The 18,780-nt window shown below is 40.4% G+C and overlaps 1 protein-coding gene and 1 long non-coding RNA gene across 2 annotated transcripts in view; one reads left to right on the forward strand and one right to left on the reverse strand.

The window, feature by feature from the left end:
- The window catches only part of INSC (INSC spindle orientation adaptor protein), a 378,936-nt gene that overhangs the window by 233,313 nt on the left and 126,843 nt on the right, over window positions 1-18,780 (forward strand). The window lies entirely within an intron of this gene.
- LOC128666176 (uncharacterized) lies at window positions 10,672-10,947 on the reverse strand. Its single transcript, XR_008403213.1, has 2 exons — window positions 10,874-10,947; window positions 10,672-10,793 (listed from the first exon to the last, which is right to left on the reverse strand). It is a non-coding gene; the product is annotated as an uncharacterized LOC128666176 (long non-coding RNA).

Genomic DNA, 18,780 nt, shown 5'->3' on the forward strand with positions numbered 1-18,780 from the left:
ACAAATTCAATTGTTTTCTGCCTGTCAAAACCTTCAGTCTCGATCATTCCCTTCAGTGGCTATGTGCATGGAAGTTTTATGTCTCATGACTGCAGCATTGGAAGCGATCCCCTTTGCTCGTTTTCATATGAGACCTCTGCAGCTTTGCATGCTGAATAAATGGTGCAGGGATTATACTCAGATATCACAATTGATATTCTTAAATCCCAACACTCAACTGTCTCTGACTTGGTGGTTAAACCATCACCTTATTGTTCAAGGGGCCTCCTTTGTTCGTCCTTCCTGGACTGTGATTTCAACAGATGCAAGTCTCACAGGTTGGGGAGATGTCTGGGGGTCTCTGACAGCACAAGGGTTTTGGAATCCTCAAGAGGCGAGGCTACCAATCAATATTTTAGAACTCAGAACAGAACTATTTTCAGGGCTCTTCAGGCTTGGCCTCTACTAAAGAGAGAATCATTCATTCAGTTTCAGACAGACAATATCGCTACTGTGGCATATGTCAATCATCAGGGTGGGACTCCCTTTAGCGATGAAAGAAGTATCTCGAATACTTTCTTGGGCAGAATTCAACTCCTGTCTAATTTCTGCAATACATATCCCGGGTGTAGACAATTGGGAAGCGGATTATCTCAGCCGTCAGTGTAAGAATCAATACAGGGAAATGGTTAGGTTACCACTCAGTCTCACAAATATCGGGGCTGTTAAGTCACAATCCCCTATTCTGATCCTAGACTGAGGGCCCAGTATGGGTTAAAAATGAATTCTCAACTCTGCAGAAAGGATTAGCTCAATTAGTGAAAGCTGAATCCAATACTTGCTGAACAGAGGAGAAAAGGATATTAGTGCCTGTATATAAGGATTAACAGGCAAGAGTGAGACAAAAATGAAACTTGCATATAATACTGAAGAATAGGTAGAATATTTATACTTATACTTAAGCTAATAAGTCAGTTCACTTGTAGGAGTATCAGAAAATAGAGTCACATATATGAGAAATGCAGCCTTTTGCTGGAGTGAATGTACATAGGCACAGATTTCAATGATAAGTTCAGTTCACAGCATATAAGATACAAGTTTGCAATAAAACCTGATGAGTCCAGAAAACACTTTCAAAATGGTAATGCCAAAGGAATATTCAGTACCTTTAATCCTGTGGTCTGGTGAAAGATTCTGCTAGAGGAAAAGCAGCAGTTACCTGGAGTCCAGTATCGCCAAATAGGAAGTGCAGGCTGTGAGTATAGCAGAGGAGCTGCTGACAGGCACGGCAGAGGAATTCTGAAAAGCAAAATCTGTGAGCTGTAAGCCTAAAAGCTTAAGTAAATGCTGAGGAGACAAAAAGGTATTTGTAGCAAGCATAAGAAATAACAAAAAGTTGCAGGAAATAGATTTTGGTGAGTTCCTGTAAGTAGGCTCAGGTAGAGATCCAGAGAGCATGTAGATTGCTTCAGCACAAGCCAGGATAGTCAGCATAAGGATCAAATTACAGAGCACAGGATTTAGTTAGGAGGAGCCTTATAAAGGGTTCAAATTTAAAGGGACAGACAAACTGACAAGACCTCAGACATGACAGAACCCCCCCCCCCCAAAGGAGCCACTCCGAGGCTCAGGGCCTAGGACGATCAGGATTCCTTCGATGAAAGAGAGAGACCAAGCAAGGAGCCGTCAGATTTGTGGAGGGTTCCCAAGAATCCTCATCATGGGAAAACCCCTTCCAATGGATGAGATACTGCAGCTCATTGAGATGAAAACGGGAATCCAAAATGTCCTGAATCTCATATTCTGGAAGCAAAAGATCAGAAATCGGGGGAGCACAACTAGAGAAGGGAGGATCCCCAACTGTAGAGGGCTTAAGGAGCGAGACATGAAAGGTGAGGTGCATTGGAATGGAGTCCCGGCAATTCCAAAGTGACAGCGTTGGGATTAATAACCCTAGATATCCTAAACGCACCAATGTATAAGGCAGCCAGTTTCTTGGTAGGAACCTTCAGATGCAGATGTTTAGTCGATAACCAAACCATATCACCAACTACATAAGCAGGAGGTTGCCTCCTGCGTAAATCATAAAAGGTCTTCTGTTGTTGTTGAGATGTTTTAAGATTGTCCTTAATGATCCAAAAGTGTTGAGATAATTAGTTTATTGTGTCATTGACCAAGGGACAGATGGTGTCTTCTCGGGATATAAATGAAATCTAGGATGGAAACCGTAATTTGCATAAAAAGGTGAAACTTTTGTAGAAGCATTAACTGCATTATTAAAAGCAAATTCAGCAGTAGGTAGTAAAGACAACCAATCATTCTGTAAGAAAGCACAATGACAGCGTAAGTATTGCTCAAGTGTCTGGTTTGTTCTCTCTGTTTGTCCATTTGTTTGGGGGTGATATGAAGAGCTGAGTCTGCGCTGTATTTTTAAAATGATACATAGTTGAGTCCAGAACTTTGAAGTGAATTGAGAACCTCTATCTGATGTTATGGTATCTGGAAGTCCATGCAACCTAACCATATGAGAAAGAAAATGTTTTGCAGTTTCAGAGGCTGTAGGCAAGGAATGACAAGGTACAAAATGAGCCATCTTGGAAAACAAATCGACGACCACCATGATGCAGTTATGGTTGTTAGAGCTAGGAAGTTCTACCACGAAATCCATAGCAATGTCTTTCCAAGGCCTATCAGCCACGGGTAGAGATAAGAGTAAACCATATGGAGCTGCCTTGGATGGTTTCGCCATAGAACAAATAGTGCAAGCTTTGATATGTTTATCAACATCAGATGACATGGAGGGCCACCAGAAATCCCTTTGTAGGAGATGTTTGGTTCTACGGAATCCAGGATGACCACATATGACGGATTCATGGACAGAATGCAAGATCTCTTTTCGTAGATTTGAGGGTATGTAGAGCTTTCCATCATGATAATACAGACCATCCTTATTTTTGGTAAGGTAAGGCAGAGGTAAGTTGGGATCTTGTTTTTGAGAGGACTGGAGGTTAGTAGTGAAATCCAAAGCTAAACCAATAAATTTACTTTGGGGAATGACACTACCAGTTGTGTTGGAATATGAAGGTCTTAAAACTTTCCTGGAAAGAGAATCGGCCTTACCATTTTTGCATCCAGGCCTGTATGTAATAAGGAAATCAAAACGACTGAAAAATAAGCTCCATCTGATTTGACGTGCCGATAATGTTTTATTGGCTTTAAGGTATTCCAAGTTTTTATGGTCGGTGTAAATCAAAAAAGGAATAGTTGTACCTTCCAGGAGATGCCTCCAAAATTCAAGGGCAGATTTTATGGCCAGGAGTTCTTTTTCTCCAATGGAGTAGTTCAGTTCTGGGGATGTCATAACTCTTGAAAAGTAACCAACGGGATGCATGGGGGTGTTGGGTGTTTTTCTTTGCGACAAAATAGCTCCCAAGCCATAGTCAGATGCATCAACCTCCAATATATATTGCAATTGGGGATCAGGAAACTTAAGAATTGGAGCAGTAGTGAAAGAGTGTTTCAACTTTTGGAAAGCTTGTTCTGCTTCAGGGGTCCAATGGAATGTTGATGAATTACCACTTAAAGAAGTGATAGGTTTAGCAATAGAAGAGAAATTTCTGATAAATCTTCTATAAAATTTAGCAAAACCAATGAAACACTGTATGTCCTTCTTGTTAGTAGGAGTAGGCCAAGAAGTTATAGCTTCTATTTTTTTTTTTTTTCCATCTGTATGCCTAAAGGAGAAATTGAATAACCCAGAAAAGATATAGTATCCGTATTGAAAAACATAATTTATGCTTACCTGATAAATTTATTTCTCTTGTAGTGTATCCAGTCCACGGATCATCCATTACTTATGGGATATTAACTCCTCCCCAACAGGAAGTGCAAGAGGATTCACCCAGCAGAGCTGCTATATAGCTCCTCCCCTAACTGCCATTACCAGTCATTCGACCGAAAACATGCAGAGAAAGGAAAACCATAGGGTGCAGTGGTGACTGTAGTTTAATGGAAAAATTACCTGCCTTAAAGTGACAGGGCGGGCCGTGGACTGGATACACTACAAGAGAAATAAATTTATCAGGTAAGCATAAATTATGTTTTCTCTTGTTAAGTGTATCCAGTCCACGGATCATCCATTACTTATGGGATACCAATACCAAAGCTAAAGTACACGGATGACGGGAGGGACAGGCAGGCTCTTTATATGGAAGGAACCACTGCCTGAAGAACCTTTCTCCCAAAAACAGCCTCCGAAGAAGCAAAAGTGTCAAATTTGTAAAATTTGGAAAAAGTATGAAGAGAAGACCAAGTTGCAGCCTTGCAAATCTGTTCAACAGAAGCCTCATTCTTAAAGGCCCAAGTGGAAGCCACAGCTCTAGTAGAATGTGCTGTAATTCTTTCAGGAGGCTGCTGTCCAGCAGTCTCATAGGCTAACCGTATTATGCTACGAAGCCAAAAGGAGAGAGAGGTAGCCGAAGCTTTTTGACCTCTCCTCTGACCAGAATAAACGACAAACAGGGAAGACGTTTGTCGAAAATCCTTAGTTGCCTGTAGATAAAATTTCAGGGCACGGACTACATCTAGATTGTGTAGCAGACGTTCCTTTTTCGAAGAAGGATTAGGACACAAAGATGGAACCACAATCTCTTGATTGATATTCCTGTTAGTGACCACCTTAGGTAGGAACCCAGGTTTAGTACGCAGAACTACCTTGTCTGAATGAAAAATCAGATAAGGAGAATCACAATGTAAGGCAGATAACTCAGAGACTCTTCGAGCCGAGGAAATCGCCATTAAAAACAGAACTTTCCAAGATAACAACTTGATATCAATGGAATGAAGGGGTTCAAACGGAACCCCCTGTAAAACATTAAGAACTAAGTTCAAACTCCATGGTGGAGCAACAGTTTTAAACACAGGCTTGATCCTATCTAAAGCCTGACAAAAAGCTTGAACGTCCGGAACTTCTGACAGACGTTTGTGTAAAAGAATGGACAGAGCTGAAATCTGTCCCTTTAAGGAACTAGCGGATAAACCCTTTTCTAAACCTTCTTGTAGAAAAGACAATATCCTCGGAATCCTAACCTTACTCCATGAGTAACTCTTGGATTCGCACCAATATAAGTATTTGCGCCATATCTTATGGTAAATCTTTCTGGTAACAGGCTTCCTAGCCTGTATTAAGGTATCAATAACTGACTCAGAAAAACCACGTTTTGATAAAATCAAGCGTTCAATTTCCAAGCAGTCAGCTTCAGAGAAATTAGATTTTGATGTTTGAAGTGACCCTGGATCAGAAGGTCCTGTTTCAGAGGTAGCGACCAAGGTGGACAGGATGACATGTCCACTAGATCTGCATACCAAGTCCTGCGTGGCCATGCAGGCGCTATTAGAATCACTGATGCTCTCTTCTGTTTGATTCTGGCAATCAATCGAGGAAGCATCGGGAAGGGTGGAAACACATAAGCCATCCCGAAGGTCCAAGGTGCTGTCAAAGCATCTATCAGAACCGCTCCCGGATCCCTGGATCTGGACCCGTAACGAGGAAGCTTGGCGTTCTGTCGAGACGCCATGAGATCTATCTCTGGTTTGCCCCAACGTCGAAGTATTTGGGCAAAGACCTCCGGATGAAGTTCCCACTCCTCCGGATGAAAAGTCTGACGACTTAAGAAATCCGCCTCCCAGTTCTCCACTCCCGGGATGTGGATTGCTGACAGGTGGCAAGAGTGAGACTCTGCCCAGAGAATTATCTTTGATACTTCCATCATTGCTAGGGAGCTTCTTGTCCCTCCCTGATGGTTGATGTAAGCTACAGTCGTGATGTTGTCCGACTGAAACCTGATGAACCCCCGAGTTGTTAACTGGGGCCAAGCCAGAAGGGCATTGAGAACTGCTCTCAATTCCAGAATGTTTATTGGTAGGAGACTATCCTCCTGATTCCATTGTCCCTGAGCCTTCAGAGAATTCCAGACAGCGCCCCAACCTAGTAGGCTGGCGTCTGTTGTTACAATTGTCCAGTCCGGCCTGCTGAATGGCATCCCCCTGGACAGATGTGGCAGAGAAAGCCACCATAGAAGAGAATTTCTGGTCTCTTGATCCAGATTCAGAGTAGGGGACAAGTCTGAGTAATCCCCATTCCACTGACTTAGCATGCACAATTGCAGCGGTCTGAGATGTAGGCGTGCAAAGGGTACTATGTCCATTGCTGCTACCATTAAGCCGATCACCTCCATGCATTGAGCTACTGACGGGTGTTGAATGGAATGAAGGACACGGCATGCATTTTGAAGCTTTGTTAACCTGTCTTCTGTCAGGTAAATCTTCATTTCTACAGAATCTATAAGAGTCCCCAAGAAGGGAACTCTTGTGAGTGGAAAGAGAGAACTCTTCTTTTCGTTCACCTTCCATCCATGCGACCTTAGAAATGCCAGTACTAACTCTGTATGAGACTTGGCAGTTTGAAAGCTTGAAGCTTGTATCAGAATGTCGTCTAGGTACGGAGCTACCGCAATTCCTCGCGGTCTTAGTACCGCCAGAAGAGCACCCAGAACCTTTGTGAAGATTCTCGGAGCCGTAGCCAATCCGAATGGAAGAGCTACAAACTGGTAATGCCTGTCTAGAAAGGCAAACCTTAGATACCGGTAATGATCTTTGTGAATCGGTATGTGAAGGTAAGCATCCTTTAAATCCACTGTGGTCATGTACTGACCCTTTTGGATCATGGGTAAAATTGTCCGAATAGTTTCCATTTTGAACGATGGAACTCTTAGGAATTTGTTTAGGATTGGCCTGAAAGTTCCCTCTTTTTTGGGAACCACAAACAGATTTGAGTAAAACCCTTGTCCTTGTTCCGACCGCGGAACCAGATGGATCACTCCCATTAATAAAAGATCTTGTACGCAGCGTAGAAATGCCTCTTTCTTTATTTGGTTTGTTGACAACCTTGACAGATGAAATCTCCCTCTTGGGGGAGAGAATTTGAAGTCTAGAAGGTATCCCTGAGATATGATCTCTAACGCCCAGGGATCCTGGACATCTCTTGCCCAAGCCTGGGCGAAGAGAGAAAGTCTGCCCCCCACTAGATCCGTTCCCGGATCGGGGGCCCTCGATTCATGCTGTCTTAGGGGCAGCAGCAGGTTTCCTGGCCTGCTTGCCCTTGTTCCAGGACTGGTTAGGTCTCCAGCCTTGTCTGTAGCGAGCAACAGCTCCTTCCTGTTTTGGTGCAGAGGAAGTTGATGCTGCTCCTGCTTTGAAATTACGAAAGGAACGAAAATTAGACTGTCTAGCCTTAGGTTTGGCTCTGTCTTGAGGCAGGGCATGGCCTTTACCTCCTGTAATGTCAGCGATAATTTCTTTCAACCCGGGCCCGAATAAGGTCTGCCCTTTGAAAGGTATATTAAGCAATTTAGATTTAGAAGTAACGTCAGCTGACCAGGATTTTAGCCACAGTGCTCTGCGTGCCTGAATGGCGAATCCGGAATTCTTAGCCGTAAGTTTAGTTAAATGTACTACGGCATCTGAAATAAATGAGTTAGCTAACTTAAGGGCTTTAAGCTTGTGTGAAATCTCATCTAATGGAGCTGATTCAAGTGTCTCTTCCAGAGACTCAAACCAAAATGCTGCTGCAGCCGTGACAGGCTCAATGCATGCAAGAGGTTGCAATATAAAACCTTGTTGAACAAACATTTTCTTAAGGTAACCCTCTAACTTTTTATCCATTGGATCTGAAAAGGCACAGATATCCTCCACCGGGATAGTGGTACGCTTAGCTAAAGTAGAAACTGCTCCCTCCACCTTAGAGACCGTTTGCCATAAGTCCCGTGTGGTAGCGTCTATTGGAAACATCTTTCTAAATATCGGAGGGGGTGAGAACGGCACACCGGGTCTATCCCACTCCTTAGTAACAATTTCAGTAAGTCTCTTAGGTATAGGAAAAACGTCAGTACTCGCCGGTACCGCAAAATATTTATCCAACCTACACATTTTCTCTGGTATTGCAACTGTGTTACAATCATTCAGAGCCGCTAACACCTCCCCTAGTAATACACGGAGGTTTTCCAGCTTAAATTTAAAATTTGAAATATCTGAATCCAGTTTGTTTGGATCAGAACCGTCACCCGCAGAATGAAGCTCTCCGTCCTCATGTTCTGCAAATTGTGACGCAGTGTCTGACATGGCCCTAATATTATCAGCGCACTCTGTTCTCACCCCAGAGTGATCACGCTTACCTCTTAGTTCTGGTAATTTAGCCAAAACTTCAGTCATAACAGTAGCCATATCCTGTAATGTGATTTGTAATGGCCGCCCAGATGTACTCGGCGCTACAATATCACGCACCTCCCGAGCGGGAGATGCAGGTACTGACACGTGAGGCGAGTTAGTCGGCATAACTCTCCCCTCGTTGTTTGGTGAAATATGTTCAATTTGTACAGATTGACTTTTATTTAAAGTAGCATCAATACAGTTAGTACATAAATTTCTATTGGGCTCCACTTTGGCTTTAGCACATATAGCACAGATATCTTCCTCTGAATCAGACATGTTTAACACACTAGGAAATAAACTAGCAACTTGGAAATACTTTTCAAGTAATTTACTATAATATGAAAACGTACTGTGCCTATAAGAAGCACAGAAAAAGTTATAGCATCAAATCTTTGTAAAAAACACAATTTTAGCAAAGGATTGCTTCCATTAGCAAAGGATAACTAACCCTGATAGCAGAAAAAAAAAATAAAAAAAAAAAAATACAGAAATAAACGTTTTTTTATCACAGTCAACTACAATCTCACAGCTCTGCTGTGAGTGATTACCTCCCTCAAAACAAGTTTTGAAGACCCCTGAGTTCTGTAGAGATGAACCGGATCATGCAGGGAAGACAATAAACTTCTGACTGAATTTTTTGATGCGTAGCAAAAGCGCCAAAAAAGGCCCCTCCCCCTCACACATAACAGTGAGAGAGATCAGTAAACTGTCATAAATTAAATAAAACTACTGCCAAGTGGAAAAAAATAGTGCCCAAAACATTTTTTCACCCAGTACCTCAGAAAATTAAACGATTTTACATGCCAGCAAAAAACGTTTATCATTAATAAATTGAGTGTTATTAAAAAGCCTGTTGCTAGTCCCTGCAAATTAGGCTAAAGTTTTATGCATACAGTATAATTCCAGTGAAGTGCCATTCCCCAGAATACTGAAGCGTAAAATATACATACATGACAGCCTGATACCAGTTGCTGCTACTGCATTTAAGGCTGAGTTTACATTATATCGGTATGGCAGAATTTTCTCATCAATTCCATTGTCAGAAAATAATAAGCTGCTACATACCTCTTTGCAGATTAATCTGCCCGCTGTCCCCTGATCTGAAGTTTACCTCTCCTCAGATGGCCGAGAAACAGCAATATGATCTTAACTACTCCGGCTAAAATCATAGAAAAACTCAGGTAGATTCTTCTTCAAATTCTACCAGAGAAGGAATAACACACTCCGGTGCTATTATAAAATAACAAACTTTTGATTGAAGGTATGAAACTAAGTATAATCACCACAGTCCTCTCACACATCCTATCTATTCGTTGGGTGCAAGAGAATGACTGGTAATGGCAGTTAGGGGAGGAGCTATATAGCAGCTCTGCTGGGTGAATCCTCTTGCACTTCCTGTTGGGGAGGAGTTAATATCCCATAAGTAATGGATGATCCGTGGACTGGATACACTTAACAAGAGAAATACATTTTTCAGGTTTAGCATAAAGTGAATTTTGTCTAAGTCGGAGTAAAACAGTGCGTACATGTATAGTATGTTGTTCTTCAGTTTTGGAGTAAATCAGTATGTCGTCAAGATAAATAATCATACATACGTCAAGTAGATCTCTAAATAAATCATTAATAAAGCACTGAAAAGTTGCTGGTGCATTACATAAACCGAATGGCATGACAGCGTACTCGAACAAGCCATACCTTGTTCGAAACGCCGTCAGCCATTTGTGTCCCTCTTTGATTCTTATTAAATTATACGCCCCTCTCAGATCGAGTTTAGTGAAAATAGTCGCCCCTTGTAATCGTTCTATGATTTCTGGAATAAGGGGCAGAGGGTATCTGTTCTTCTTGGTTCTTTTGTTGAGCTCTCGGTAATCAATAATTGGTCTTAACGTGTTATCTTTATTACGGACGAAGAACATACCCGCACCAGCTGGGGATGTGGATGGCCTAATAAAGCCCTTCCGTAAGATGTCATTGAGATATTGTTTCAAATGTACTAATTCTGGCTCAGAAAGAGGGTATATATGCCCGTATGGGATATCAGAACCAGGTAACAATTCTATGGGGCAGTCGTATGACCTGTGTGGAGGTAAGTTTTCTGCTTCAGTTTTGTCAAAAACATCCATAAAGTCTGAGTATGTCTTAGGAATAACAGGAGTCTCAATGGATGTGTTAAATATATGTGTTGGCAGGTAACAGGATTTAGAACAAAATGTAGAATTGAAGAGAACTTGTGAATTTCTCCAAGATATCTGAGGTTTGTGTGTTTGCAACCAGAGTAGACCTAGAACTATAGTAAACAGGGGTGATGATATAACGTCAAAGGATATAGACTCTCTATGACCAGAAGTAGTGGTCATGAGCAGTGGTACAGTCTTATGGGTAACAGGACCTGAAGATAAATAAGAACCATCAATCACACGTATGGCTAGTGAATCAATATGTTTTATTAATGGAATGTGATATTTATCAAGAAAAGTTTTATCAATGAAATTGCCCGTGGTTCCGGAGTCAATAATGGCCTGTGTCTGGATTCTTTGTCCCTCCCACTGTAAAGAGATAGAGAGGTTACAATGAGTAATAAGTGAAAAGCGTTGAGTACAAACTACTACTGAAGACCTACTCTTACCCTTTTGTTTCTGGAGAATAGGACAGTCCTTTACTGTATGTGCCTTGGAAGCACAGTATAAGCACAAATTATTGGCCTTTCTTCTGTTCTTTTCTTCTGTAGTCTAAGGACCTTTAGTAAAAGCAATCTCCATTGGTTCATCAGAAGTGCGGGCAACAGGAGGAGTATAGGATGGTATAGGTGACTTTCTCCATGGCTGTTCTGCATAACCTCTCTCACTTTTATGTTCACAAATCCTCCGATCTATAGTGACAGCATGTGACATAAGTCCATCGAGAGTAGAGGGGAGAGGACCCCTTGCCAATTCGTCCTTAACAATGTCTGAAAAAACAGTACGGAATTGGTATAGCAATGCTGCCTCATTCCACATGGTGTCAGGTGCCCACCTTTTGAAGTCAGAGACATAATCCTCAGCAGGTCTTCTATTCTGTTTTAATGCCTTAAGTACATTTTCAGCTGTATTCTGTTTATTTTTATCCTCATAGAGGAAAGACATTTTCTCAAAGAACTGTTGTAGAGAATCCAGAATTGGATCATTATTTTCAAAAAAATTGGTAGCCCAAGCTTTGGGTTCTCCTTTCAGATATGAAATAACAGTAAGAACTTTTGTACGTTCAGTAGGATGTCTTAGGTTTCAATGAGAAGAAAAGGAGACAAGAATTTTTAAAGTCTCTGAACTGCTTTCTATCCCCTGAAAATCTCTTTGGGGGACAGAGTTGAGGATCAGGGGGGGATTCAGGCATGGAGGGTCTGTTGTCAATGTTTTCTCTAATGACTGTTCTGAGATACTGATTCTCAGACTGGATCTCTCTAATGCCTTGAATTAGTATATCCATGTTCTGAGCTAATGCAGATACTTTATTAGTGAGTTCTGCTAACTCCATACTAATTCCCTTTTCTTTTTCTTTAGGCTCTGTAATATGTAAGAATCAATACAGGGAATTGGTTAGGTTACCACTCAGTCTCACAAATATCGGGGCTGTTAAGTCACAATCCCCTATTCTGATCCTAGACTGAGGGCCCAGTATGGGTTAAAAATGAATTCTCAACTCTGCAGAAAGGATTAGCTCAATTAGTGAAAGCTGAATCCAATACTTGCTGAACAGAGGAGAAAAGGATATTAGTGCCTGTATATAAGGATTAACAGGCAAGAGTGAGACAAAAATGAAACTTGCATATAATACTGAAGAATAGGTAGAATATTTATACTTATACTTAAGCTAATAAGTCAGTTCACTTGTAGGAGTATCAGAAAATAGAGTCACATATATGAGAAATGCAGCCTTTTCCTGGAGTGAATGTACATAGGCACAGATTTCAATGATAAGTTCAGTTCACAGCATATAAGATACAAGTTTGCAATAAAACCTGATGAGTCCAGAAAACACTTTCAAAATGGTAATGCCAAAGGAATATTCAGTACCTTTAATCCTGTGGTCTGGTGAAAGATTCTGCTAGAGGAAAAGCAGCAGTTACCTGGAGTCCAGTATCGCCAAACAGGAAGTGCAGGCTGTGAGTATAGCAGAGGAGCTGCTGACAGGCACGGCAGAGGAATTCTGAAAAGCACAATCTGTAAGCTGTAAGCCTAAAAGCTTAAGTAAATGCTGAGGAGACAAAAAGGTATTTGTAGCAAGCATAAGAAATAACAAAAAGTTGCAGGAAATAGATTTTGGTGAGTTCCTGTAAGTAGGCTCAGGTAGAGATCCAGAGAGCATGTAGATTGCTTCAGCACAAGCCAGGATAGTCAGCATAAGGATCAAATTACAGAGCACAGGATTTAGTTAGGAGGAGCCTTATAAAGGGTTCAAATTTAAAGGGACAGACAAACTGACAAGACCTCAGACATGGCAGTCAGACTTTACAACCAGGGGAGTGGTCTCCATTCAGATGTATTTTGTCAGATTGTACAGATGTGGGGTCTTCCAAAAATAGATCTCATGGCGTCCCATATGAACAAGTAACTTCCCAGGTATCTTTCCAGGTCCAGGGATCCTCAGGGGGAGATGGTAGATGTGTTAGCAGTTCCTTGGCCATACCAACCTCCTTACATCTTACCTCCTCTACTTCTTCTTCCAAGGGTGATCTCCAAGATCATAATGGAACAATCATATGTGTTTCTGATAGCACCAGCATGGCCTCACAGATTTTGGTTTGCGGATCTTTTCTGGATGTCAAGTTGTCAACCTTGGTCACTTCCTGTAAGACCAGACCTTCTGTCTCAAGGGACGTTTTTCCATCAGGATCTCAAATCGCTAAATTTGAAGGTATGGAAATTGAACGCTTAATACTTAATCATAGAGGTTTCTCGGACTAATACTATGCTACAGACTCATAAGTCTGTTTCAAGGAAGATTTATTATCAGGTTTGGAAAATCTATATTTCATGGTGTTCTTTTCATAAATTTTCTTGGCATTCTTTTAGAATTCCTAGAATTTTACAGTTATTTCAGGATGGTTTGGCTAAAGGTTTGTCTGCAAGTACTTTGAAGGGACAAATCTCTGCTCATTTTGTTTTATTTCATAGAAAGATTGCTAAGCTTTCTGATATTCACTGTTTTGTTCAGGCTTTGGTTCGTATCAAGCCTGTTAATCTCTCCTCCTTGGAGTCTTAATTTGGTTTTGAAGGCTTTGCAAGCTCCTGCTTTTAAACTACAGCTAGAAGAGTTTCTGAATTGTCTGCTCTCTCTTGTGAGCCTCCTTTTTTGATTTTTCATCAAGATAAAGCGGTTTTGCAGACTTCGTTTTAATTTCTTCCTAAGGTTGTGAATTCTAACAACATTAGTAGGGAAATTGTTGTTCCTTCCTTGTGTCCTAATCCTAATAATACTATTGAAAGATCTTTACATTCTTTGGATGTTGTAAGAGCTTTGAAATATTCTGCTACTACTAAAGATTCCATGAATACTTCTAGGTTCTAGGAAAAAGCCTCTGCCATTTCTTTGGCATCTTGGTTAAAGCTTTGGATTCACAAGGCTTATTTGGAGGTGGGGCAATTTCCGCCACAGAGAATTACAGCTCATTCTACTAAATCAGTTGCCACTTCTTGGGCTTTTAAGAATGAAACTTTGGTTGATCAGATTTGCAAAGCAGCAACTTGGTCTTCTTTGCATACATTTACTAAATTTTACCATTTTGATGTATTTGCCTCTTCTGAAGCAGTGTTTGGTAGAAAAGTTTTTCAGGCAACTGTCCCAGTTTGATTCTTCTGCTTATGATTTAAGTTTTTTTTCTTGTAATTTATGTGAAATTTATGAGAGACTTATTTTTTTGTGTGGATTTAATTTTTTTCAGCAGAAATAGCTGTTTTTATTTTATCCCTCCCTCTCTAGTGACTCTTCTGTGGTCTTCCACATCTTGGGTATTTCTATCCCAATTACATGAAAGAAAACATAATTTATGTAAGAACTTACCTGATAAATTAATTTCTTTCATATTGGCAAGAGTCCATGAGGCCCACCCTTTTTATGGTGGTTATGATTTTTGTATAAAAGCACAATTATATTTCCAGTTCCTCTATTTGTATGCTTTTGGCTGATTTAATAAGCACATCGGATTGAAGTTCAATCCAATTGGCTGATTGGATCAGCCAATAGATATGACGTTGCATTCTATTGGCTGATCCAATCAGCCAATCGGATTGAACTTCAATCTGATTGGCTGATTAAATCAGCCAATCAGATTTTTCCTACCTTAATTCCGATTGGCTGATAGAATCCTATCAGCCAATCGGAATTCGAGGGACGCCATCTTGGATGACGTCATTTAAAGGAACCGTCATTCGTCGTTAGTCCATCGTGCTGGAAGGATGCTCCGTGCCGGAGGTCTTCAAGATGGAGGCACTCATCGCTGGAAGGATGAAGATAGAAGATGCCGCTTGGATGAAGACTTCTGCTGTATGAAGGACCTCTTCTGTCCTGATCGGATGAAGAATTCTGCACGGCTGGAGGACCACTTGTGCCTGGATCGGATGAAGACTTCGGCCCGGCTGGGTGAAGACGGCTCAAGGTAGGGTGATCTTCAATGGGGTAGTGTTAGGTTTCTTTAAGGGGGGATCAGGTGGGTTTTAGAGTAGGGGTGTGTGGGTGTTGGGTTGTAATGTTGGGAGGGTATTGTATTTATTTTTTTTACAGGTAAAAGAGCTGATTACTTTGGGTTTTTGTTTAGGATAGGGAATTTTATTATTTTGGGGGGATTTTTTATTTTATTAGGGAGCTTAGATTAGGTGTAATTAGATTAAACTTCTTGTAATATTTTTTTTATTTTTTTGTAATTTAGTGTTTGTTTTTTTTGTAATATAGTTTAGTTTATTTAATTGTATTTTAATTTAGATCATTGCAGTTAATTTATTTAATTAATTTATTGATAGTGTAGTGTTAGGTGTATTTGTAACTTAGGTTAGGATTTATTTTACAGGTAAATTTGTAATTATTTTAACTAGGTAGCTATTAAATAGTTATTAACTATTTAATAGCTATTGTACCTAGTTAAAATAAATACAAAGTTTCCTGTAAAATAAAAATAAACCCTAAAATAGCTACAATGTAATTATTAGTTATATTGTAGCTATCTTAGGGTTTATTTTATAGGTAAGTATTTAGTTTTAAATAAGATTAATTTATTTAATTATAGGAATATTTAGTTAGATTAATTTAAATAATATTTAAGTTAGGGGGTGTTAGGGTTAGACTTAGGTTTTGGGGTTAATTCATTTAATATAGTGGCGGCGTTGTAGGGGGGTAGATTAGGGGTTAATCAATGTACTGTAGGTGGCGGCGGTGTAGGGGGGGCAGGATAGGGGTTAATAAATGTAGGTGGCGGAGGGCTCCTGGTGCGGCAGTTTAGGGGTTAAACAATTAATTTATTTGCGGCGGGGTCTGGGATTGGCAGGATAGGGGTTAATAACTTTATGTAGGTGGCAGCGGTATAGGGGGTGGCAGATTAGGGGTTAATAAGTATAATGTAGGTGGCGGCAGGGTCTGGAGAGGGCGGATTAGGGGTTAATACGTAGAAAAAATAAGTCCAGAAAGCTCCCATAAGAAAGTAAATAAAAGTCCAAATTTTATTTCATTAAATTTAAATCCAAGAGTTAAAAGCAAAATAGAGGTAACATCAAGGATAGGTGGAGAGACAAATTATAATACGTATAATGTAGGTGGCAGCAGTGGCTGGGCAGCGGTTTAGGGGTTAATAAGTATAAAGTAGGTGGCGGCGGTTTACGGGGGGCAGATTAGGGGTGTTTAGACTCAGGGTACATGTTAGGGTGTTAGGTGCAGACACTTCCCATAGAAATCAATGGGATATCGGGCAGCAGCGAACATGAGCTTTCGCTGCTGTCAGACTCCCATTGATTCCTATGGGATCCGCCGCCTCCAGGGCGGCAGATTGAAAACCAGGTACGCTGGCCCGGAATAGTGGCGAGCATACCTGCTAGTTACTTGATAACTAGCAAAAGTAGTCAGATTATGCCGAACTTGCATTCGGAACATCTGTAGTGACGTAACCATCGATATGTGTTGGACTGAGTCCGGCGAATCATATGTTACATCACTAAATTCTACTTTTGCCGGGCTGTAGGGCTTTATAACTACAGCGAATCAGCCTCGCCACAAATACGCTGCGGAATTCCAGCGTATTTGCGGTTGACGGCTTGATAACTAGAGGCCATTGGTTCAAAGATATGAGATCTCAGGTGTTAGAAAAAAAGGACTGCAAAGGGTTTTAATATAGAGATACATACGTATACATGTGTGTGTGTTTGTGTGTATATATATATATATACCCGGTTCTGTATGAGAGTGCAGTCCCCTTCCATGTTTTTTATATATATATATATATATATATATATATATATATATATATATATATATATATATATATATACTATATATATAACAACAAAAGAGCAGAGGTACAGCACTCAAAAAGCCAGTTCAAGTCCAACTTAAGTATAAAGTGCACGGGAGCAAAAAGGGTCCTGCAGTCAATAGGATACAAAATAGAGTAACAGAATAGTCCCAGGAAATCATCCTTTAAGGAAGTGTCAAAGAATTAAACATCAGCTACGTTTTCGGGCCTACATAGCCCTTACTCATGCTGTGGAATAGAAGTAAAGAACCTTAATTTACATGTACACATCATCTTCTCTAAGGCATACTGCCATCTAGAGGATGTTAGCAGTAGATACTCCACCTGTAGATTACAATAAAAATTTGTTTAAAAACAATTCTCCAATGTAGATACAAAATTTACAGTCTCTAATCAAATCTAGGAGAAAACAGCAATACATAAGTACAAAAAAAAATATATACATAAAATTTCTTTACAAAGACAAATGTAAATCATAATCCCTGTTTAAACCAATCGTATGTAGGGTGCCCAGATTATGGATCCACCATACCTCTCTTTTTTTTAAAATGAGTTCCCTATTACCTCCTCTCCTGAGTGTAAGGATGTGTTTATTACCTGAAACCTTAACAATGGCAATGTCATATCTTTATTTCTAATACTGGATTTGTGGGCACTGATTCTATCTTTTACGGGGCAAATAGCTTCCCCTACATAGCCACACAAACATGGAATCTTAAGGAGATATACCACATACTCTGGTTCGCATATATAGAAACCTTTAATCTCCCTTTTTTGTTATCTTTAATTTGAGCAATACACTTTCCTTTAATCATTGAATTGCATTGTGCACATCCCAAACATGGGTAAGTGCCTTTCTTAGGAGTGTTTAAATAATTAATACATCTCAGTTTATTACTTCCAACATCTGCACATACTAGTGTAACTTTAAGGTTTTTTACCCTTTTAAATGACTGTATGGGTGGCTTTTTGAATTCAATGACATTAGGTAGAGATTTGCCAAGTAGGTACCAATGTTTTTTAAGAACCGATGTGACTCTGTAACTATATTCTTTGTACAGAAAATTAACCTGTTCTTATTTACCTGTTCCTTCAATGACACATTTATATTAAGAGATTCTTGTTTACACTGTGTAACCATCTATTTTGTGTAACCCCTATCTAAAAAATTATTTGACATCTGGGCTTCCATTACATATGCAGCGTCGCCCACAAAAGCCGACGACGCCAGATTTTACGTGATTTTGGTATTACATATACGGCGTAGCATACAAGTTATGCGTATATATTTCACCCTTCAGACATATTTTTTTTACTCATAGACTAACATAGAACAGACGCGCAATTTGGTATCCAATATACAGCGTAAGGACTTACGCGCGCAGAATTCAGAAAATCTACTCCATTCTCATCTCGCCACAAATTGCAGATGCAGCAACCCTTGCACTGACTAAAAAACCAACGTAACTCTCTGAAGGCCTAACAAACGCATGCGTAATAACATACATATCAGCCGCAAATCTCAAACAGTTAAACCTCTTCTAAGCATTTATTATTCCTGCCCCTGCAAGTGTGTCAAACCAATCACAAACAGCACAACCTCTCAACCGGAAGCCTTAAAACACCTGGCAATGCACATCCTCATTAGCCACCATGTTTCCCCTGCAATACGTAGAGAGACAGCATTGTGGGGCACAAGGAGTGCTGGAAGCCCCACAAACCCCTGTTGTTCAGGATATACCTGCTGATGCTATAGTTGCTGGTGAGGTCCCTGGTCATGGTGCTGTAGCCGTCCCTGCTGCTGCTGTCCCTGCTCCTCATGCTGCTGTCCCTGCTGCTGTTGTTGCTGCAGCTGGTCATAGAATTACATACTGCGGATTTCCACTGCATGTAAGTGAAACTACTACATCCCACCCCCCTTCCCTTAACCACCCTAAGTACTGAAAATATCTCATTTGTTTTATTCATGTTTAGGTCACTATGATTTATTGACTATCATTAAGAAGAATGAAAATGGATGTTTATACCTTATGTTCACACCT

The sequence above is a fragment of the Bombina bombina genome, chromosome 7 (genome assembly GCF_027579735.1).
Source record: "Bombina bombina isolate aBomBom1 chromosome 7, aBomBom1.pri, whole genome shotgun sequence".
Taxonomy (NCBI): Eukaryota; Metazoa; Chordata; class Amphibia; order Anura; family Bombinatoridae; genus Bombina; species Bombina bombina.